The following is a 26,200-nucleotide window of genomic DNA, read 5'->3' on the forward strand; positions in this document are numbered from 1 at the left end:
GATGTTCTCGTATTCTATCTTTTAGTGGTCGAGTCGAATCTCAATGCATTTGACAGTTTTTCACAGCTAGAGTTCATGTGTGCCATATAGATAACATTGTGCTCATGCCCGTGGAGTTACTTATGAGAAGCCAGGGCACTGATTGACTAAAATGCAAGTCTGTCAAAAGAACTGAAATAAGGGGGCAGTCTATCTTTATAAACAATAACAATTCTGGAGTAGACTGTCCCTTTAAGATCTCTAGTGTCATATTGGCCTTTCTCATTGGTGTTTCCTATTGTGTTTTTCTGAGTTTATTTCCCACACCAGCTTATTGCTTACCCTGATCATGGTTGTGGTCTTGTTCATAGGAAAGTCAAGTAGCAACTGGGGCATGATGCAGAATAAACATGACAGTATGGAATTCACTTTCAGAAGGGTTGGAAATGCAGGCAGATTAGAGACACAACTGGTTCTACATTAATCTTAGAAGCAATAAACAGGATACAGGTACATCAAGTGGTCTCATTGAGTACACAAACTGGACCTCACATACTGAAAGCCTGGGAAATAAAGTCTATAGAACTTGCTGCTCACAGACAGTAACCATTTTAAAGTGAGGTAACATTACAGCAAGCAGGATTCTGCTGCAAATTTACTGATTCTTCATTGAGCCCTACATGCAGAAGAGCTGAGAATTCAAGTCCTCTGCTCTGAAAAGGCTTGTTACGGACAAGCTCAGAGCAAAGCCAAGTGGTGGTTAACAGGTTACTGGTATAGAGATAAGTTTTAATGGCCAAATAGGGGTTCTGTGAAGACAAGTCTGACAAAGCAAACAGGTTAAAATAGCATCAGAGGATTTTATTAAGGGGAAGGATGTAGTCTGCCAATATATGTAACAGAGGGTTAAATGAAACAGCAACAGGTTCCAAGGACAGAAAGAAGTTGAAGTTAGGACTATAATCATAGAGAGAGTCCAGTAAACTAGCATGCTCCTTACCAAGAAGAAATATGGCATAATTACTGGCAAAAATTGCTGGACAAGACAAAAAATGTTTCCTAGAATCATGTGAGAAAAAAGAATGGTGAACTAAGTGGATCACTTTTTACATAACAAGCAATTGTTACATACTGTATTACATTTCAAATTATAAAAAAAAATCTTCACACAAAACATAGATAAACAAATCACTCATGTATAATATAGTGGCATTCATATGCAATATATCATGATTCATCTTCTATGAAAGAAAGCCTAACACCTTTTGATCCTTTATAAAGTTACCATCAAATATAGTAATAAACACTTTCTGTTCTCATTTGCAGTTTTACACTTTGGACAAGGTCAAACCTGATTCTTTGGGAGGACATTCCATTGTTTAAATTTGTCTTAAACTACCAAACTCATCTTTGTAATGCCATTTTGCCATCTTTAGCATCAAATTTAAGGAGCATTTTGTCAATTACTGGAAGAAAATTCAACTAGTTCTTTTGCAATTTGCCTTCTTTACATAAGGGTAGTCTCTACACTGTTCAAATGACTACTGGTACCTGTGGTAGAATGTGCAATCCTATCCTTCACTTGTCAAAAAGATATATCTATCCCTTGTTTGACTACAGGTAAGCACTTTGTATACATTGCAGTGCCCCAATTCTGAACTGTTGCTGGCATCAGTATTTCACTGTTTTTGGGAGTATCTTAGGGTGACAGCATTAATAATTGATAATGCGTCTGTCATATTTGATGGGTAAACTTTTTCCACTAAAATTGTCATACACTAGAGACTGAAATAGGGACTTAAATGTTTTTCACAGGACAAAGTCTTATTGATTAATTTGATTAATAAATCCTTCCCATCTGTACAATTAATGAATCGTAATGGATCAGCTCTTTGACTGTTGTGTTGACTTGATTAAAACAGAGTCTCAGGTGTAACTTTTTTTTTTTTTTAGCCAAATGATCCTTATCTATTAAATCTCTTGCGGCTAGATTACGAGTTGTGCATTAAGATAAAAAAGCAGCGTTATCAGGTCTTAACGCTGCTTTTTTACGCCTGCTGCTAATACGAGTCTTGCAGGTTTAGGGGCACCGCACACTCCTTTGACCTTACCGCAAAACAACTTACGTAAACTTCGTAAAGTCTTTTTTCTATGGGACTTCCATAGCGCCAGTATTACAAGTCTGTCCTGGGAGGCCAAAAAGTGAGCGGTATAGCCTCTACCTCCAAGATCCCTAATGCATTCTAAAGTCAGTAGTTATGAGTTTTACACTACAATGTCGTAGCATAAAACTCATAACTAAAGTGCTAAAAAGTACACTAACACCCATAAACTACCTATTAACCCCTAAACCGAGGCCCTCCTGCATCGCAAATACTAAAATAAAATTTTTAACCCCTAATCTGCCGCTCCGGACATTACCACCACTATAATAAACATATTAACCCCTAAACCGCCGCACTCCCGCCTCGCAAACACTAGCGGCTAGATTTAGAGTTTTGTCGGTAAGGACCCGCGTAGCTAACGCCTGCTTTTTTCTGGCCGCACCATAAAAATAACTCTGGTATTGAGAGTCCACAGAATGGCTGCGTTAGGCTCCAAAAAAGGAGCGTAGAGCATATTTAACGCAGCTTCAACTCTCAATACCAGAGTTGCTTACGGACGCGGCCAGCCTCAAAAACGTGCTCGTGCACGATTCCCCCATAGGAAACAATGGGGCTGTTTGAGCTGAAAAAAAACCTAACACTAAACACCCCTAGCCTTACACTTATTAACCCCTAATCTGCCGCCCCCGCTATCGCTGACCCCTGCATATTATTTTTAACCCCTAATCTGCCGCTCCGTAAACCGCCGCTGCTTACATATTATCCTTATGTACCCCTAATCTGCTGCCCCTAACACCGCCGACCCCTATATTATATTTATTAACCCCTAATCTGCCCCCCACAACGTCGCCTCCACCTGCCTACACTTATTAACCCCTAATCTGCCGAGCGGACCGCACCGCAATCATAATAAAGTTATTAACCCCTAATCCGCCTCACTAACCCTATAATAAATAGTATTAACCCCTAATCTGCCTTCCCTAACATCGCCGACACCTAACTTCAATTATTAACCCCTAATCTGCCGACTGGAGCTCACCGCTATTCTAATAAATGTATTAACCCCTAAAGCTAAGTCTAACCCTAACCAAAACACCCCCCTAAATTAAATATAATTTTAATCTAACGAAATTAATTAACTCTTATTAAATAAATTATTCCTATTTAAAGCTAAATACTTACCTGTAAAATAAATCCTAATATAGCTACAATATAAATTATAATTATATTATAGCTATTTTAGGATTAATATTTATTTTACAGGTAACTTTGTATTTATTTTAACCAGGTACAATAGCTATTAAATAGTTAAGAACTATTTAATAGCTAAAATAGTTAAAATAATTACAAAATTACCTGTAAAATAAATCCTAACCTAAGTTACAATTAAACCTAACACTACACTATCAATAAATTAATTAAATAAAATACCTATAATTATCTACAATTAAACCTAACACTACACTATGAATAAATAAATTAAATACAATACCTACAAATAACTACAATGAAATAAACTATCTAAAGTACAAAAAATAAAAAAGAACTAAGTTGCAAAAAATAAAAAAATATTTACAAACATAAGAAAAATATTACAACAATTTTAAACTAATTACACCTACTCTAAGTCCCCTAATAAAATAACAAAGCCCCCCAAAATAAAAAAATGCCCTACCCTATTCTAAATTACTAAAGTTCAAAGCTCTTTTACCTTACCAGCCCTGAACAGGGCCCTTTGCGGGGCATGCCCCAAGAAGTTCAGCTCTTTTGCCTGTAAAAAAAAAACATACAATACCCCCCCCCAACATTACAACCCACCACCCACATACCCCTAATCTAACCCAAACCCCCCTTAAATAAACCTAACACTAAGCCCCTGAAGATCTCCCTACCTTGAGTCGTCTTCACCCAGCCGAGCCAAATTCTTCATCCAAGCGGAGCAAGAAGAGGTCCTCCATCCGGTAGAAGTCTTCATCCAAGCGGGGCAGAAGAGGTCTTCCATCCGATTGAAGTCTTCATCCAAGCGGGATCTTCTATCGTCATCCATACGGAGCGGAGCGGCAGGATCCTGAAGACCTCCGACGCGGAACATCCATCCTGGCCGACGACTGAACGACGAATGACGGTTCCTTTAAATGACGTCATCCAAGATGGCATCCCTCGAATTCCGATTGGCTGATAGGATTCTATCAGCCAATCGGAATTAAGGTAGGAATATTCTGATTGGCTGATGGAATCAGCCAGTCAGAATCAAGTTCAATCCGATTGGCTGATCCAATCAGCCAATCGGATTGAACTTGATTCTGATTGGCTGATTCCATCAGCCAATCAGAATATTCCTACCTTAATTCCGATTGGCTGATAGAATCCTATCAGCCAATCGGAATTCGAGGGATGCCATCTTGGATGACGTCATTTAAAGGAACCGTCATTCGTCGTTCAGTCGTCGGCCAGGATGGATGTTCCGCGTCGGAGGTCTTCAGGATCCTGCCGCTCCGCTCTGGATGGATGACGATAGAAGATCCCGCTTGGATGAAGACTTCAATCGGATGGAAGACCTCTTCTGCCCCGCTTGGATGAAGACTTCTACCGGATGGAGGACCTCTTCTTGCTCCGCTTGGATGAAGAATTTGGCTTGGCTGGGTGAAGACGACTCAAGGTAGGGAGATCTTCAGGGGCTTAGTGTTAGGTTTATTTAAGGGGGGTTTGGGTTAGATTAGGGGTATGTGGGTGGTGGGTTGTAATGTTGGGGGGGTATTGTATGTTTTTTTTTACAGGCAAAAGAGCTGAACTTCTTGGGGCATGCCCCGCAAAGGGCCCTGTTCAGGGCTGGTAAGGTAAAAGAGCTTTGAACTTTAGTAATCTAGAATAGGGTAGGGCATTTTTTTATTTTGGGGGGCTTTGTTATTTTACTAGTTTAAAATTGTTGTAATATTTTTCTTATGTTTGTAAATATTTTTTTATTTTTTGTAACTTAGTTCTTTTTTATTTTTTGTACTTTAGTTTATTTCATTGTAGTTATTTGTAGGTATTGTATTTAATTAATTTATTGATAGTGTAGTGTTAGGTTTAATTGTAGGTAATTGTAGGTATTTTATTTAATTAATTTATTGATAGTGTAGAGTTAGGTTTAATTGTAACTTAGGTTAGGATTTATTTTACAGGTAAATTTGTAATTATTTTAACTATTTTAGCTATTAAATAGTTCTTAACTATTTAATAGCTATTGTACCTGGTTAAAATAAATACAAAGTTACCTGTAAAATAAATATTAATCCTAAAATAGCTATAATATAATTATAATTTATATTGTAGCTATATTAGGATTTATTTTACAGGTAAGTATTTAGCTTTAAATAGGAATAATTTATTTAATAAGATTTAATTAATTTCGTTAGATTAAAATTATATTTAACTTAGGGGGTGTTAGTGTTAGGGTTAGACTTAGCTTTAGGGGTTAATACATTTATTAGAATAGCGGTGAGCTCCAGTCGGCAGATTAGGGGTTAATGTTTGAAGTTAGGTGTCGGCGATGTTAGGGAGGGCAGATTAGGGGTTAATACTATTTATTATAGGGTTGGTGAGGCGGATTAGGGGTTAATAACTTTATAATAATAGCGGTGCGGTCCACTCGGCAGATTAGGGGTTAATAAGTGTAGGCAGGTGGAGGCGATGTTGAGGGGGGCAGATTAGGTGTTAATAAATATAATATAGGGGTCGGCGGTGTTAGGGGCAGCAGATTAGGGGTACATAAGTATAATGTAGGTGGCGGCGCTTTGCGGTCGGCAGATTAGGGGTTAATTATTGTAGGTAGCTGGCTGCGACGTTGTGGGGGGCAGGTTAGGGGTTAATAAATATAATATAGGAGTCGGCGGTGTTAGGGGCAGCAGATTAGGGGTACATAAGTATAACGTAGGTGGCGGTCGGCAGATTAGGGGCTAAAAAAATGTAATCGAGTGTCGGCGATGTGGGGGGACCTCGGTTTAGGGGTACATAGGTAGTTTATGGGTGTTAGTGTACTTTAGAGTACAGTAGTTAAGAGCTTTATGAACCGGCGTTAGCCCAGAAAGCTCTTAACTACTGACTTTTTTCTGCGGCTGGAGTTTTGTCGTTAGAATTCTAACGCTCACTTCAGACACGACTCTAAATACCGGAGTTAGAAAAATCCCATTGAAAAGATAGGATACGCAATTTACTTAAGGGGATCTGCGGTATGGAAAAGTCGCGGCTGAAAAGTGAGCGTTAGACCATTTTTTTAATGACTCCAAATACCGGATGTAGCCTAAAACCAGCGTTAGGAGCCTCTAACGCTGGTTTTCACGGCTAACGCCAAACTCCAAATCTAGGCCTAGGTAAATAATATTAACCCCTAATCTGCTATCCCTAACATCGCCGCCTCCTACCTACATTTATTAACCCCTAATCCGCTGTCCCCAACGTCGCCGCCACTATATTAATGTATTAACCCCTAAATCTAAGTCTAACCCTAACACCCCTAACTTAATTTTAATTTAAATAAATCAAAATAAAACCTACTATAATTAACTAAATAATTCCTATTTAAAACTAAATACTTAACTATAAAATAAACCCTAAGCTAGCTACAATATAACTAATAGTTACATTGTAGCTATCTTAGGGTTTATTTTTATGGAACAGCCAATAGAATGCAAGCTCAATCCTATTGGCTGATTGGATCAGCCAATAGGATTGAACTTCAATCCTATTGGTTGATTGCATCAGCCAATAGGATTTTTTCTACCTTAATTCCGATTGGCTGATAGAATTCTATCAGCCAATCGGAATCTAAGGGACGCCATCTTGGATGACGTCACTTAAAGGTACCTTCATTCAGTAAGAAGACTCCGGCTGAAGAGGATGCTCCGTGTTGGATGTCTTGAAGATGGACCCGCTCCGAGTCGGTGGATGAAAATAGAAGATGCTGTCTGGATGAAGACTTCTACCCGTCTGGAGGACCACTTCTACCGGCTTGGATGAAGACTTCTCCCGGCTTCGTTGAGGACTTCGGCCCGGTTGGATGAAGACTTCTGCCGCTTCCTTGAGGATGGATGTCCGGTCTTCAGAACTGTAAGTCGATCTTCAGGGGGATAGTGTTAGGTTTTTTTAAGGGTGTATTGGGTGGGTTTTATTTTTAGGTTAGGGATTGGGGAGCTTAGGTTTTTTTAGTTAGTATTTTATTTGGGGGGTTGGTTGTGTGGGTGATGGGTTTTACTGTTGGAGGGGTTGTTTGTATTTTTTATTTACAGGTAAAAGAGCTGATTACTTTGGGGCAATGCCCCGCAAAAGGCCCTTTTAAGGGCTATTGATGGTTTAGTTTAGGCTAGGGTTTTTTTTCTTATTTTGGGGGGGCTTTTTTTTATTTTGATAGGGCTATTAGATTAGGTGTAATTAGTTTAAATATCTTGTAATTTGTTTATTATTTTCTGGAATTTAGTATTTTTTGTACTTTAGCTAATTGTATGTAATGTATTTAATTGTTTTTAATTTAGGCAAGTTATTTAATTGCACTGTAGTGTTAGGTGATATTGTAACTTAGGTTAGGTTTTTTTTTACAGGTACTTTTGTATTTATTTTAGCTAGGTAGTTATTAAATAGTTAATAACTATTTAATAACTATTCTACCTAGTTAAAATAAATACAAACTTGCCTGTAAAATAAAAATAAACCCTAAGGTAGCTACAGTGTAACTATTAGTTATATTGTAGCTAGCTTTGGTTTTTTGTTATAGGTAAGTATTTAGTTTTAAATAGGAATTATTTAGGTAATAATAGTAGGTTTTATTTAGATGTATTTTAATTATATTTAAGTTAGGGGGTGTTAGGGTTAATACATTTAGTATAGTTGCGGCGACGTTGGGGGCAGCAGATTAGGGTTTAATAAATGTAGGTAGGTGGCGGCGATGTTAGGGATGGCAGATTAGGGGTTAATAATATTTAACTAATGTTTGCGATGCGGGAGTGCAGCTGTTTAGGGATTAATATGTTTATTATAGTGGCGGCGACATTGGGGGAGGCAGATTAGGGGTTAAAAAGTGTAGTTCGGTTCCGGCGACATTGGGGGAGGGAGATTAGGGGTTAATAAATATATTGTAGGTGTCGGCGATGTTGGGGGCAGCAGATTAGGGGTTCATAAGTATAATGTAGGTGGCGGCGGTGTCCGGAGCGGCAGATTAGGGGTTAATAAGTATAATGTAGGTGGCGACGATGTCGGTGGCAGAAGATTAGGGGTTAATAAGTGTAAGATTAGGGGTGTTTAGACTCGGGGTTCATGTCATGGTGTTAGGTGTAAACATAAATTTTATTTCCCAATAGGAATCAATGGGGCTGCGTTACTGAGTTTTACGCTGCTTTTTTGCAGGTGTTAGACTTTTTCTCAGCCTGCTCTCCCCATTGACTCCTATGGGGAAATTGTGCACGAGCACGTACAACCAGCTCACCTCTGACTTAAGCAGCGCTGGTATTGGAGTGCGGTAAGGAGCACAATTTTGCTCAATGCTCACTTCTTGCCTTTTAACGCTGGGTTTGTAAAAACTCGTAATACCAGCGCTGTAGGTAAGTGAGCGGTGAGAAAAAATTGCTTGTTAGCACCCCATAGCTTCTAACACAAAACTCGTAATCTGGCCGTTGATTTGGTGATGCAGTTTTATTATGAATCCTTATTTTAATATTAAAAACATTTGTACTGGAACATACTTTGGGTCTAATATTCTAAAGCTCTCTGGTCTGGTGAGACTCTATAAGCTGAATCATCAGTATTATGATGACCCTCAAGGTTTTGTTTTGAAGGCAATTCTTACCTTGGGAACTGTGTATCTCATTAAAAGGAGTTCACTAATATGTTTTATGTTAAGGAGAGACACTTAATTTACACAATATAGTGCTCAGTAAAATAAGCTGATGATTTATTTCCATGCTGGTGAGTTGAGAATTGGGCCCTTAGTTGGAAGCTGTCTGTCTGCCTGTGGTCATTACACAATTTGTTGCTTGTATGTGTTCCTTTTTGTCCTGTACTATTGCTCTGCCTTTGCCCTAAACTCCTGTAAAATGTAATTTGAACGCTTCCTGTTTATTTATGCTAGTTCCTTTATTGTTAAAAACCCCCACTATATATATATACAACAACTTGTAGTGATGTAGGTGACATTGGATTGTAGTTTTGGAGACTTTCTGACCCCAAGAACGCAAACTAACTTTTGCAATTCTCCAGCTGTGATCCTTGGATATATTTTCGCCACTCAAAGCATCCTCTTGACCGTGTGTTGAGACAATATAGACACATGTCTCTTCCAGGTTGATTTATTACATTTCCAGTTGACTGGAACTTTTTAATTATTGCCCTGATGGTGGAAATTGGCATTTTCAATGGTTTTGCTAATTTCTTATAGCCACTTCCCATTTTGTAAAACTTAGCAACCTTTTGCTGCACATCACAGCTATATATTTCATTGTGATGAAGAACTAAAGGAATTTAGCCTATGTGTTACCTCATATTTATAACCCTGTGAAACAGGAAGTCATGGTTGAACAATTTCCTGTTCCTAGTCACCCAGGTGTAATAAAAAATGTAAAATATCAATGGGAATTTAATTCAAATATATTTTTCTCATATGAATTCATAGGGGTGCCAATAATTGTGCCACATATATTTGGATGAACCTGTGTTTTGTTTGCAATTGTTTAATATCAAAGAGAGCATAATATTTTGTGTATTTTTTTAACAAAATATTAAAAGGTTAAACAATAAAGACACATTTTCACAGCCTTTTTTGCTCATATTTACCAAGGGTGCCAATATGAGTGGAGGGCACTGTATAAGTTGTCATGTTTTCAGGGGTACATAAGTGGCAAAACATCCTGTTACAGTATAATCATTGTTTGAAAATAGCTGCCAAGCTCCGCCCACAGCTTTCTTCTTGTCCAATTAGATGTTTTCTGGTATGACATTTTAGCAGTGCACGTTTAATATTTTTCAGTTAGCTATTTCAAATTGCACATGCACAAATCAGAGTGTGCAAGTAGGAAAACGTATTCACGGGTCGATCGTGATTGGAGAAACTTAACATACCAAAATATACATGCAATAGGTGGGTGGACCTTTTGGCTCCTAACAAACAATTAATATTTAAATGTTTCATGTACTTCCTGCAAGCTGATAGATGTGGGACCAGTTGCAGGATGCTACTCTGGTTTGTAACAATAAGTAATTAAAATTATATATGTAGACTGTCCCTTTAAATTTTGTTATTGACATTGACAGATGTATGGGTTTTTAATTGTTAAATGCTTTTTCATTGTGTGAAAAAAAAATTGAGGTTGTGTGAACCTTTATTAAAATTATAATAAAAAAAAATACAATGCAAGAGCATTTAGGGGTATATTTATCAATGTGCGAGCGGACATGATACGAAGTAGCGTATCATGTCCTCAGCACATAGATAAATGCTGACAGCATACACTGTTGGCATTTATCATTGCACCAGCAGTTCTTGTGAACTGCTGGTGCAATACCGCCCCCTGCAAATTTGCAGCCAATCAGCCGCTAGCAGGGGGTGTCAATCAACCCGATTGTATTCGATCGGGTTGATTTCTGTCTGCTGCCTCAGAGCAGACAGACAAGTTATGGAGCGCTTCATAACTTCTGTTTCCGGCGAGCCTGCGGAGCTTGATAAATATGCCCCAGAGTCTCAATTACGAATGAGTAGATTTTTTTTTTTTTCTGACAAATTTCAAAGTAAGTTAAAATTTCCTTCCACTTGCACCATGTGATAGCCATCAGCCAATCATAAAATGCATATACCTATATATTATGAATTCTTGTACATACTCAGTAGGAGCTGGTGCCTCAGAAAGTGGGCATATAAAAAGACTGGTGAACATTTTGCTAAAAGAAGTGAATTTGAAAGTTGTTTAAAATTGTGTGCTCTTTCTGAATCATTAAAGTTTAATTTTTACTTTAGTGTTCCTTTAATGGGTGAGACATGAGACAATGAGGGATATTTATCAAGCCGTCAACCGCAAATACGCTGGAATTCCGCACCGTAATTGTGGCGAGCTTGATTCGACCCATTTATCAAAGCCTACAGACCGGCAAAAGTTTAAATTTGTGACGTAACATACGATCCGCCGATCTCAATCCAACACTAATCGATGCTTACGTCATTACAGCTGTTCGGCACTATCTGACAACTTTTGCAAGTTAGCAATTTTCTAACAAGTACGCCTGCCGCTATTCCGGCCCAGCGTACCTGGTTTTCAATCCGCCCCCCTGGAGGCTGCGGATGCCATAGGAATTAATGGGAGTCTGAAAGCAGCCAAAGCTTTTGTTTGATGCTGCCAGATATCCCATTGATTTCTATGGTAGAAAACCAGTAAAGTTTACACCTAACACCTTAACATAAGCCCTGAGTCTAAACACCCCTAATCTGCCGCCCCGACATTGCCATCACCTACATAATGTTATTAACCCCTAACCTGCCGCTCCCGGACCCCACCGCAACTAAATAAATGTATTAACCCCTATCTCGCCGCTCCTGGACCCTGCCGCAACTGTAATAAAATTATTAACCCCTAAACCTAACAACCTGCTAACTTTACATTATAATTACCTCATCCCTATCTTATAATAAATTAAAACTTACCTTTAGAATGAAAATAAACTATATTAAGCTATTAATTAACCTACCCTAACTATTATACTAAAACTGCATTAAACTAACAATTAAATTAACTATATTACATATTTAAAAACCTAACCCTACTCAAGTTATTTAAATCTACTATAAAAAATTACTAATTTACAAAAAAAATAACAACTAAGTTACAAAAAATAAAAAACCACAGTATCAAAAATAAAAAAGAATTACACCTAATCTAATAGCCCTATCAAAATAAAAATAAAAAAAACCCTAGCCTACACTAAACTACCAATGGCCCTTAAAAGGGCCTTTTGTGGGGCATTGTCCCAATGAAATCAGCTCTTTTACCTTTAAAAAAAAAATACAAACACCCCCCAACAGTAAAACCTCCCCATTGCCCTGAAAAGGACATTTGTATGGGCATTGCCCTTAAAAGGGCATTTAGCTCTTTTACTGCCCAAAGTCCCTAACCTAAAATTAAACCCCCCCCATAAACCCTTAAAAAAACCTAACACTAACCACCGACGATCCACTTACAGTTTTCGAAGACCGGACATCCATCCTCATCTAAGCGGAAGAAGTCTTCATCCAAGCGGGCCAAAGTCTTCATCCAAGCGGGCAGAAGTCTTCATCCAGACGCCATTTTCTATCTTCATCCATCTGGCGCGGAGCGGCTCCATTTTCAAGACATCCGGCATGGAGCATCCTCTTCTTCCGATGGTCAACGATGAATGAAGATTCTTTTTAAGGTACGTCATCCAAGATGGCGTCCCTTACATTCTGATTGGCTGATAGAATTCTAACAGCCAATAGGAATTAAAAGGGAAAAAATCCTATTGGCTGTTGCAATCAGCCAATAGGATTGAGCTTGCATTCTATTGGCTGTTCCAATCAGCCAATAGAATGTGAGCTCAGTCCTATTGGCTGATTGGATTAAAATCACTGATAATTTAACTAAATATTATAATCCAGATACAGAACATATAAATAATTCCATGAATGCTCTGATAATACAAAATCAAGATTTATTACATCAGGAGGTTTAATCAAAGATTAAAGGACATATATACACATATAAACACATAAATATGTATGTTTACACACACACACATATATATATATATATATATATATATATATATATATATATATATATATATATATATTTTTTTTTACACTCAAATATTGCATCTGCCAGGGTGTTAATAGTTTAATACATCAAAGTGAAGGAGACACTCACTGGTCTTTTTTTTTTTTATTTAAAAAAAGTGGTTTAACCCCTTAGTGACCAGACCATTTTTCAATTTTCTTTGGGACCAGTGCTATTTTTGTTTGCTGTGTTTGCGTTTATCTGTAATTTTCCTTTTACTCATTTACTGTACCCACACATATTACATACAGTTTCTCTCGCCATTTAATGGACTTTCTAAAGATACCACTGAAGACGTACAAGGTACGTCCTTGGTCATTAAGTGACATTTTTTGTAGGACATACCCTGTACGTCCTTAAGGGTTAATCCATTTGAAATTTCGGGGGGACACTCCCCTTCCTCAGTCTGCATTGGAGCCCTTTGTCGTTAAGTAGATGAAAACCTGAAAAATCATATTTAAACAATATTCATTTTTAATAAAGTGTTATAAAGTATATTTACTGTAAATATTTGACATTCCAATGTTCTGCACATAGCAGAATATGTTCTATATATTTTTAAATAGATAAAAAAAGTCAAAGAAAGATATATAGATATTCCTATATATATCTGTATATATTTATACCTATATATAATCATGTATGTATATATATATATATATATGTAAATTGTAACTAAATACCATCAGATGTATGTAGAAATATGTATTTATAAATAAATAGAATATTTTCTGCTATGTGAAGAACATTGGAGTGTGAAATATTTATATTTTTGTGTCGGGTTAGTGCACTTGAGAATATGTTATTGGGTTTGCGTGTGATTAGGGTGGTTTCCACCCCCACACTTTTTTTGCTCTATTGCTTCTATGGGGGAATAACTTAACGTGGTCATAATATTCTAACTTCGACTTTTTGCGCACATCGAGTTAGCGCTTGAACAAAAAACCTTTTACTTTCAACTTGTAATACGAGCGCTACCTGACGAACAAAATCTTACTTCTAGCTAAATTAGCGCACAAGAGAGTTAAATGCCACACCACTTGCAATCTGGCTCATAATTAGAAGATTAAGATTTATCTGCAATGAACTTGCAATGAATCAACATATGAGTTAAGTGTGAAAATATTTCAAATGCATTAACACCTTGAATGCTGGAGATCGTTTTCAATTGCCAAACTCCATCCACTTATTTGAAGGAGACAATCTGGACTTGTCACTGGTAGAAACACAGCTAGCCACAATGTTTTATTTAGAGCACAAACACATTTTTTTTTTTTGGAGAACATTAATTCATATTGTTGTAACAGCTATTTTAAGTGAGTTTAATATAAGAAGGGCATGGGGTAACTTCCTTAATTTAAGCTTTTGAATTCCGTTTAACTGCATTTAACACAGAAAAGTTTGAACGCTGAGGGTGAAGGACTTGATTTATGCTGCAGGAGCTGACATATACGCAGTTTAATCACTAACAATTATTTGCCAGTTTTTAAGGTGACTCATGAACTTTCCTTATATACTGATCTTTATATCAATGTTCTTACATTCTTATACTATTCTATTTGTTGAAAATCTAATTTTGATTTCTCTTAGTGGAAATGATACATCTAAACTCATACTTTAATTGAATTTAGTTAGATTAATCAGGAGGTTATGAGAAAGCAAGTTTGGTTGCATGCAAATGCCTCCAAGATTATATCTATTATCTGTCTTGATAGCTTTATACTCTATTTGTCTGTCTCTATTCTTAAGGGAGATTCAATCCAAGATTTTATTTGCCATTAAAGTTTAATTATGTGAGGTTAATAAACATTGTAATGTACTCTCATTACTTATTTTATTTCCTGTAGTTTACCTGTTGAAAATAATGTTTTGATAGGCAGGAATGACCCTGCAGGCTTCAAAACCTATTATTTTGTACATTTCTAAGCATATTAATTTTGATGATTATGAAACAGAAAAGAGATCAGGTCTCCCCCTAATTTTTTCTTAAAATCAAGTTGCTAACCCAGCGACATAAAGCAAAGCTAGATTGCTAAACACAGTTCAAGAACTCTCTTTTGACCAAAAGCATTTACTGCTGATGTTAACCCCCCCCCCCAAACAAACAACCCAAAGAATAGCATACTAGATAATAATAGCATATTAGAATAGCATACTAGATAATAATAGCATATTAGAATAGCATACTAGATAATAATAGCATATTAGAATAGCATACTAGATAATAATAGCATATTAGAATAGCATACTAGATAATAATAGCATATTAGAATAGCATACTAGATAATAATAGCATATTAGAATAGCATACTAGATAATAATAGCATATTAGAATAGCATACTAGATAATAATAGCATATTAGAAGTATGGACTGTGATTACACTATTGCATGGATATAAAAAAATACTATTGATACTTTTAATCTAAGAAGATTTAAAGGAATAGAAAGGTAAAATTTTAAATGTATATGGGTCCATTTTAATTTGAATTAGAAGCAGATTTGCAATATAATTTCATTAGCAAAAATGCTTATAGTAAAAGTTATTGTTACCGTTTTTCAGTGGTATACGCACATATGCTGTGAGAGCTTGTGCACCATTATTAGCACACCTTCTCAGAGAGTCCACAGGGGCTTGTACAATAAGTCTTCACAGACACAATATACATCACTACCGGCTCTCTGAGCTTCAATACTGGTGCAGAGGCTCTCACTGCATATGTACATATGCTGCTAATGATTCTATTTAAAATTTAAATGCACCCATGCAGACTTTTAAGATTATAACAGTGTCCCGGATCCACTAAAGATTGAAACAACTCTTCAACTATATAAAAATACCCTGTACTTTATTGAATCAAATCATAATATTGGTTATATTAATCAAGCCAAAATACAGATATGTACATGTTTACATTCTCATTCTCCTCTGATGTCAGGTCACTATTTAATGCACAAATACAAGCCATTCATAGCTGTTACTGAATATTGAGAAATAATATAATAATATATAGTTGATTGTAATTATTAACTACTTTTTTTTGGTCTTTTATTGGTTCTCTATTCAATGCACAAATATAAACCATTCATAGTTGCCTTTAAATAATGGGAATTATCTGAACAGCTAAAGCAGCAAGGGTTGCAATTGTAAGTGAAATTATAATCACATCTACTTTCTTGCAGCACGAAAGATTTTAATTTTAGCTTGTTGAATTAAGTGGGGCGAGTTTAACATAAATAGCACTTCACCATAAATGTTCTTTTTTCCATAACATTCTCTGAGGATCATCTTGAACATAAAATGTATCAAACAAAATAATAGAAATGGAAAAAAGACATTTACTGGTGAGATCATCTAAAACACATGCGTAACCCAAATAATTGCTTTTTAAAGGGACAGTAAAGTCCAAATTAGACATTCGGATAGAGTATGCAATTTTAAACAACTTTCCAAATTACTTCAAATTTTCTTTTTTCTCTTGGCATGTTTTACTAAAGAGTAAAACTAGGTAGGCTTATAAGAGCTCAGGAGTGTGCACGTGTCTTTAGTACTCTATGGCCGCAGTCTTTTGCAACATTGAGCTCTTATAATGCTACCTAGTTTTACTCTATTTTAAAAGAAACCAAGAGAACAAAGCAAATTTGATTACAGAAGTAAATTAGAAAGTTATGTAAAATTGCATGCTCTATCCAAATCATAAAGGCTTAATTTTGACATTACTGTCCCTTTAAGTGTTGTGAGATATTATTTAGGTACTGTGTAATCCTAGAAAAGAAGAAATAATCTTGTACACATTTCTATTTTGGCTTTTTAAATTTTTTAAACACTTTTTGGTGTCACATTCTTAAAGGCCACTAAGTTAGATGCTACACAGAAAAAAGGGTTAATTTTTAGAAGGGAACGTGCTATTGACTTTTGTATTGATTGTGTCGATAAATAAATGTTTAGCATGCATTCTCTATTGTACTGTATGTAGTATGCTTTAGTATTCATAATAGTTTTCACTAAGGTTAATGACACTGTTCAGCATTTAGTTTATTCACACCTATTTCAGAGCTGTGATATAAATGTCTTTCTGGGTATAAACCTCAGGGTTGATTAGAGATACTATTGAAAACCATCGCAACACAGGAACAATTCTTGTAAATAACACAAGGATACACTGTCAGTTAGGCAGATGTCAGTAGAAACAGATTATAAACCAGACGAGTAGTCGAACACGAGTAGGATAGCAAAAAGAAATGTAGCAGGCAATGGCAGAAAGCAGGCTTGATAACATATATATGTATACAAAAACTTAAAAGGTTTATAAGACCTAAAGAATAATGAATGTACCTGAAATAACCATATATGGATAAACAAAAGTTACCTTATTTTGAGTCTAGAGCCAGGTATGTAGAGTAGACAGTGCAGGCCAGAAAAAGGAACCGGCTGATAATGTTGGAGTGATCAAAACTCTGGAAACAATTATCTGGATCACTTATGCAGAGCAGGAAAGTGATCCAGATTCAGGCCAGGATCAGGAACAAGAATATTCTCACATAATTAGATGACAACACAAATGGGACAGGCAGCAGCATAAACAAGGAAACAGATCCCAGATTAGGAATCCAAGACAAGCAACTTGGCAAAATGGCATTCAAGAAGAATGGTCCAGATAACAGGCTGAGGTCAAACCATGTGAAGCAGAACAGGAAAGCTAGGAGCATGACAGAATAAGCAAGCACAGAATGGCCCTATACAGATCTTCCTGTGCTGATTTCTAATGCTCATATAACAAATAGCACTATTCTTAGCACAGTTATCCTCTTCACAAGCATAATTTATGCTGCCATGGATTCCCACCCTTCTATCCTTTACATATACAACGTAGGTTTCAGCGCAACTGCTGAAACCCATGCCACCCATATGTTCACCTCGCACATCGGGTGAATCACATATACGGCGCCGTCAGATGATAAACTGCTGTAAGTCGGATAAACTGGTAACGTTCAGAAATGTGCGGAAATAGAACTATCTGGAGTCAGCAGTGATTTACGGCAGTAGTATGAGAGCTACTGAAATTCTATTGACTGATTTGAACAGCCAATAGAATTTCAGAAGCTCTCATCCTATTGGCTGTTTTGAACAACCAATAGGATTTCAGTAGCTCTCATCCTATTGACTGATTTGAATTTCCAAAATCAAATCAGCCAATAGGAATGCAAGGGACGCCATTTTAAAATGGCTCCCTTGCATTGAAGATTCAGTATACGGTGGCGGCCGTATGAAGAGGATGCTCAGCGCCGAATGTCTTCAGGATGGACCCGCTCTGCACCGCCGGGATGAAGATTGAAGATGGAGCTGCCGGGATGAAGATCCTTTAAGTGAGACTTCAGCAACTGTGAATACCTAAAGAGGGGTTAGTGTTTTATTAAGGTTTTTTGGGTGGTTTTTTTTTTAGATTAGGGGTTGGGAATTTCTTAAAAGTGCTAAATGCCCTTTTAAGGGCAATGCCCATACAAATGCCCTTTTCAGGGCAATGGGTAGATTAGGTTTTTTTAGATAGTTTTTTTTATTTGGTGGGGTTTGTAATGTTAGTGGGTCTTTGTATTTTTGTTTCCAAAAAGAGCTGATTTATTTAGGGTAAGGCCCTTCAAAAGGCCCTTTTAAAGGCTATTGGTAGTTTATTCTAGATTAGGTTTCTTTTATTTTGGGGTGTTTTTTTTTTTTAAATGGGTATTAGAATAGGTATAATTGTTATTATTTTGGATAATTCGTTTGTTATTTTGTGTAAGATTTTTGTTCATTTTGGGATGGGTTTTTCTTTTTAGAATAGCTATTTTTTATTTTTAATGGGCAGTAAAAGAGCTAAATGCCTTTTTAAGGGCAATGTCCATACAAATGCCCTTTTCAAGGCAATGGGTAGATTAGGTTTTACTTTATTTTTATTTTGTGGTTTTGGGGGATAGGGGTTTGTATACTGTTAGGGGTGTATGTTTTTTGTTTGGTAGTTTATTATAGATTAGGGATTTTTTTTAAATGGGAATTAGAATAAGAATCATTTTTATTTTTTTGGATAATTTTGTTTGTTATTTTTTGTAATGGTAGGTTTTTATTTTTTGTAATTTTAGGTTTTAGTGTAAGGCAGCTTAGGTTTTATTTCACAGGTAAGTTTGTATTTATTTTAACTAGGTAACTAGTAAATAGCTAATAACTATTTACTAACTATTCTACCTAGTTAAAATACATATAAACTTTCCTGTGAAATAAAAATAAATCTTAAGATAGCTGCAATGTAACTATTAGTTATATTGTAGCTAGCGTAAATTTTATTTCAAAGGTAAGTATGTATTTAGTTTTAAATAGGTATTATTAAGTTAATAATTGTAACTAACACTAACCCTAAAATCGGTACTCACAGTTGCTGAAGTCCGGTGAAAGATCTTCATCCCAGCAGCGAAGCATCTTCATCCATATGGCTCCATCTTCATCCATCGCGGGACCGGCATCTTCTATCTTCATCCCAGCATAAGAGGATCGGTCGGTGGCTGCGCAGAGGGCGTAGGTCCAGGCGTAGGTCCAGACGGAATTCCATCGGTCCGACCTGGAGGTCCTCTTCATGTGATCGACTGCTGCACACTGAAGATTGAATGCAGGTACCCCATTTATATTGTACCGTTGCATTTCTATTGGCTGAAAAATTCAAATCAGCCAATAGGAATGAGAGCTGCTTAAAGGGACATAATACTCATATGCTAAATCACTTGAAACTGATGCAGTATAACTGTAAAAAGCTGACAGGAAAATATCACCTGAGCATCTCTATGTAAAAAAGGAAGATATTTTACCTCACAATCTCCTCAGCTCAGCAGAGTAAGTTCTGCATAAAAAGTTATACTTCAACTGCTCCCAGCTGCAGGTAAAAATAAAAAAAAATGAAGAAATGAACAGCAGCCAATCAGCATCAGCATTGCTGAGGTCATGAACTCTTACTGTGATCTCATGAGATTTGACATAACTCTCATGAGATTTCATAGTAATCTTCCTTTACCTGATTGGTGAAATAATATGAGAGTGCACGATGCTCATCCCTTCAGATGTCCCAGGACAGACACACTAAAATGCTGCTTAGAAATCCTTTACAATGGGAGGTGGCTACTGAGAAACTTTTGAGGTAAAATATCTTTCTTTTTTACATAGAGATGTTCAGGTGATATTTTCTAGTCAGCTTTTTACAGCTATACTGCATCACTTTCAAGTGTTTAAACATATGGGTATTATGGCCCTTTAAATCCTATTGGCTGATTTGAACATCCAATAGGATTTAAGCAGCTCTCATTCATATTGGCTGATTTTAATTTTTCAGCCAGTAGGAATGCAATGGTACCCCAATATAAAAGGGGTACCTTGCATTCAATCTTAAGTGCGCGGAAGTCGATCGCATGAAGAGGACCTCCACATCGGACCAATGGAACTCCGCCTGGAACTCTGCCTCTGTGCATCCACCGACCACTCTGCCTCTGCTGAGATGAAGATAGAAGATGCCGGCCACGCGATGGATACAGATGGAGCCGTCTGGATGAAGATGCTTCGCTGCTGGGATGAAGATCTTTTGCCAGACTTAAGCAACTGTGAGTACCGATTTTAGAGTTAGTGTTAGGTATTTTTTTTTTTTTTTTTTTTTAGGTTAGGGCTTTTTTTTATTTTAATGGGCTGAAAAAGAGCTGAATGCCCTTTTAAGGGCAATAAAAGAGCTGAATGCCATTTTAAGGGCAATGCCCATAGAAATGCCCTTTTTAGGGCAATTGGTAGATTTGTTTTTTTTAGTTAAGTTTTCTTATTTTGTTGGTTTGGAGGGGTGGGGGTGTTTCTTGTAATTTGTTAGCAAAAGAGCTGTTAACTTTAGGGCAATGCCCTACAAAATGCCCTTTTAAGGGCTATTGGTAGTTTATTATAGATAAGTTTTTGTTATTTTTGGGTGGGTTTTTTTTTTAAACGGAGTATTAGAATAGGAATAATTTTCATTATTTTGCATAATTTAGTTTCACCTAGATTACAAGTTTTGCGCTATAGAGGGTGCGAAACGGACGCAACAAAAGTTGCATTATTTCACCCTCCATAGTGCTGCCATTACGAGTTTTTGAAAAGCTGCCTTGTGCGTGTGATATGGTTGCGTTAAGCTCCATACCGCACAAAAATACAAGTGCTGCTTTGACATGCTTGTGCAAGCTTTCCCCATAGACATCAATGGGGAGAGAGTGTTAGTAAAAAAACCTAACACCTGTGATCGCGGAATGAAAAGCTCCGTAATGCAGCCCCATTGATGTCTATGGGGAAAAAAAAAGTTATGTTAAACACCCTACATCGTCGACACCTACATAATGTTATTAACCCCTAATCTGCCACTCTCAATATCGCCGCCACCAAAATAAATTTATTAACCCCTATTCCGCCGCTCCCCGAATTCGCCGCCACTAAACAAATTTATTAACCCCTAAACCTCTGGCCTTCCACATCACTAACACTAAATAAACCTATTAACCCCCTAAACTGCCGGCCCCCACATTGCAACAACCTAAATTAAACTATATTAACCCCTTAAACATAACACCCCCTAACTTGAGCATATTAAAATAGACCTAAATTATAGTTACAATTATTAACTAAATAATAATACCTATTTAAAACTAAATACAAACTTACCTGTGAAATAAAAATTAATCCTAAAATAGCTACAATGTAACTGATAGTTATATTGTAGATAGCTTAGGGTTTTATTTTAAAGGTAAGTTTGTACTTATTTTAACTAGGTAGACTAGTTAAAATAAATACAAACTTACCTGTGAAATAAAAGTAAAATCTAAGATGCCTTGGCGGGCCGACGCAGCTTTCTGAAGCTCCTGAAAATATGCTTAAAACAATTTTCAAATCCAAGGAAAATTACCACAAGAAAACATAATCTTTCTAGCAAAAGCTCCTTCTATAGAACTGGCAACCTGTAGAAGCTGAAATCTGAATGGTAACCCTTTGCATTTGCCTGTTAGGAAAACCACAGGGTAAACTACCGCACAGTTTGGAAGTCACCATCTGAATCTAACTGACTTGTGTATAAGATGAGGAAAAAGGAGCGCCGAGTCTTATAAGTAGATGCAAAAAGGTTTATTTAGGAGCAGGCTTCCATAAGAACCAACAGGTAAGCTCCTATCTTACGCGTTTCGCGCATGAGCACATGCGCTTCATCAGATACTTGTGTATAATTTTGAGACTTTCCCGCGGTGAGATGATCTGTGTGTGCTGCTGCACTATTCTCCTCCTAAGATACTCGGATCAGTGAACGCAGCGATACCCCTCAACAACTCTGACAGCACTTACTACGCAAATAGAAAAATGGAGACCCCCCATTGCCATATTAGAAGTGATTGGTTCACTGCTCCGGGGAGCACCAATTAGCCTTTTTGGAAACAATGCAAGCGGCTTTTATACCCCTATGGTTCAATATCATCGAAGTACACAGCGGAGGGTGGCGGGTCGAAGGGCCCCCCACCATTGCTACCTGCCGCCATTACAGACACAAGCAAGCCGACAGGAGACAATGGACTCTTGTGGGAGTATCACCAAGCTTCAACCTCGGCTTTTCCCAAGAGGTCGACTTCTACAGAATTAAAGGTTCAAGTTCTCAATGGACATACTAACTTTTTGCCAATCAGCTACATACCCCAAGCGCTACTGGCTGTTGACAGATGAGAGGTCTGCCCTGCTGGTTCATAATGTAGTCGAGTTGCAGGTGCCCTTGGAGCAACCCCAGATTACAACATGGAGTCTACTGCTGGAAAGGGAACCCTTGCATACCTTGAAACACTGAGGCTCCAATATGATGTCCCCAGGTCTCACTGCCATCAGATTGGGAGAAATAATTTACCACCGTTGTTGACTTTAACCACATGTTTGAGAGAACTGGAATGAGATAAACATAGCACTTCTGTTATATGCTCTAGAACTGTTGCTACCATATGGCACGGGTTTAGACTGGCACACATATGCTGAGTATAGGTAACAATACAAATTTATGATTTCGCTGAGAAGCTAAATACTTCTAAGGGTACTATATAGGTTTTGCCTACTGCTGTTAATTGTATTGTGCCATTTTTGAACACATACACAGTCTACATCAATCTCCCATGTTAGTTACATGTAGATGTACATTTACTGATGCCTTATGCATGATAACAGTAAGTTGGATATATTATAGGCATCTCATGCTTTCCTCTTTTTGGGCCAACCCAGCCACATAACCTTAAATAGTGTATTTTCTCTTAGAGCTTTGTTTTTTATAGGCAATATCAATTTGCAAAGGTCCAAGTCCTCTCAAGTGTTTCATAATCCCTCTCTTTCATGTACAATAGGTATAAAGAGATCTGGCAAAAATCAGCCTAAATTTTGCAGCTTCTCATAAAACTAGATAACTGCTATTCTACTAGAATATAGCCATCTCTGCTTATAGCTTAACCCTACGACTAACACATTTTACACTTCTCTCTTAATTGCTCCATGTGACTGCACTGCCAGCGGCCGAGGCGGTGCACCACATATATCGCACACAGCTATGTTTTATTATTTAAGGTTAGCTTTTTCGTATGCAGATCACAAGCTGTACCTGCTATGGTTTTTTTTACGATATGCCTACTCAAGCCTAACAGAGGGACGTTAAGAATACACAATATAGCCCAATCTATGTTCTATAATATCACTTTATCTCTCGTTATGCCCGGCTACCTCCTGTCTTATCCCCTCCCCCCCCACCTCACCCCTAATGTACTATGGCACTTTTTGTAATTTGTTCCAGAGGCTAACTTGGCGATTTATCTTGCTAATACCGCTATTGCAATCTGCCTATGCTCCCTCTCATGTTTTTCTTTCTGTAAATAGTAAGGCCCAAGGGTGGCCTATAATATGGCTAGAGGGAAGCTTAGCCCTTAGTATTACAGGCTCAAATGTTGAATGTACCACCTACCACTAATTAACTAGGTTTCACCTACCATTTTCATCATCTCACACACCCACTAACTCAGCGAGCATTTTACTATCCTCAATCAATGATTTAAAATAGTGTTTTCTGTACAGTTAAATCAGTTAACTGTGGGTGTGTTTTGTCACTATCACCCATTGATGCTTTGCTTGCATATCTTGGTGCATGTAATGCTTTGCTTGCTTCATAATGTAATTGAGGTGTCTCACTACTACTCTAGGAGGGTCCAAAGGGACCTTACATTGTTGTAATCCTCCTGTTAATGTTCATGTTAGATATGCCAGGAGGTCCAAAAGTGGCCTCTTCTACGTTTTGGAGGTTAAAACTGAGGATTAGATACTGATTTATCCCTTTCCTTTTTATTTTGTTCCATTCTGCAGGTATTATTCAGATAGGCGACTGCATTATTGTATTTCACTTTGTTATATCTATGCAATTATTTGCTTATATGTCACCTTTACGTCATGGAACACAATGTCTGTATACTCTTTATCTTGTTATTTTACAATGGGGATTCCTGTATGTTTATTTCTTGTGCTTCAATAAATATAATAATAAACCCCCCCCAAAAAAACAACCTAAGATTACCGACACTAAAACCTAACAATACAAAAATAAAAAAGCCTACCATACAAAAAATAAAAAAACAACTAAAATTAACAAAAATAAAAAAAACTACCATTACAAAAAATAAAAAAATGAAATTATCCAAAACAATAAAAATTTATTCCTAAAATGCCACCCCAAAATCCTAGTGGGCTGATTCAAATCAGCCAATAGGAATGAGAGCTGCTTAAATCATATTGGCTGATTTGAACAGCCAATAGGATTGTTAGCAGCTCTAATTCCTATTGGCTGATTAAAAATTTTCAGGCCAATAGGAATGCTAAGGAATCCTCAGTGTGCGGCGGACAATCTCTTGAAGATGACCTCCATGTCAGATTGATGGACCTCCGCCTTGGACCTTCTCCTGGACCTCCACGCATCGAACCGCTCCACCTCCGCACGGATGAAGAAGATGCCGGTCCCTCTATGGGTTGAAGATGGAGCCGTCTGGATGAAAATGGACCTCTGCCTGGACCTTCAACCTCCACGCATCGACTGCTCCGGCCTCCGCAGGGATAAAGAAGATGCCAGTCCATCGATGGATCAAGGAACGAGCTGCCTGGATGAAGATGGAGCCGCGGGGATGAAGATCGTTCAAGCCGGACTTCAGCAACTGTGAGTACCTAAAGGGGGTTAGTGTTAGGTTTTTTTTTAAGGTTTTTTGGTGTTTTTTTTTTTAGATTAGAGTTGGGCTTGTCTTTAAAGAGCTGATGCCCTTTTAAGGGCAATAAAAAGAGCTGAATGCCCTTTTAAGAGCAATGCCCATATAAATGCCATTTTTCAGGGCAATGGGTGATCTTAGTTTTTTTTTTTAGAGTTAGGTTTTTATTTTGGGTGTTGGGTTTTACTTTTGGGGGGTCTTTGTATTTTTTTACAAGGAAAAGAGCTGATTTCTTTAGGGCAATGGGGTTATTGGTATTTATTGTAGGCTATGGATTTTTTTATTTGGGGTGGCATTTTTTATTTTGATAGGTCTATTAGATAAGGTTGTAATTGTTTTTTATTTGGGATCATTTCGTTTGTTATTTTTTGTAATTTAGTATTTTTTTATTTTTTGTAATTTAGTATTTTTAATTTTTTGTAACTAGATTTAAATTTTTTAGTAGTATTAGTTTTTTTTAATGAGTAATTTAATTTATTTAATTTATAGTTATTTTAATTTTAGTATAAAAGTTATGTTAGTTTTAATTATAGTTTAAACTTAGTTTTTTTTTTATTTCACAGGGTGCGAATTTTAATTTAAAGTTATTGGGTTGTTAGGTTTAGGGGGTTAATAGTATTTATTTAGTGGTAGTAATGTTGGGAGGCCAGAGGTTTTAGGGCTTACTAACTGTATTTAGTGGCTGCGATGTCGGGGAGTGGCGGAATAGGGGTCAATATATTTATTATAGTGTGGGGAATAAGGGATAATAACTTTAGTATAGTGTCGACGATGTCGGCGAGAGGCGGATGCGTTGTCGGGAGCGGCAGATTAGGGGTTTAATAACTTTAAAATAGTGTTTGCGATGTGGGGAGGGGCCTCGGTTTAGGGTTAATAGGTAGTTTATGGGGTTTAATGTACTTTGTAACAGTTTAGTTATGAGTTTTGTGTAACAGTTTTGTTGTGTAAAACTCATAACTACTGGTCTCAGATTGTGGAACAGATCGTGTCATTATAGGGTGTAACGCAAACTTTTTAGCCTCACCGCAAAACTTGT

The sequence above is a fragment of the Bombina bombina genome, chromosome 2 (genome assembly GCF_027579735.1).
Source record: "Bombina bombina isolate aBomBom1 chromosome 2, aBomBom1.pri, whole genome shotgun sequence".
NCBI lineage: Eukaryota > Metazoa > Chordata > Amphibia > Anura > Bombinatoridae > Bombina > Bombina bombina.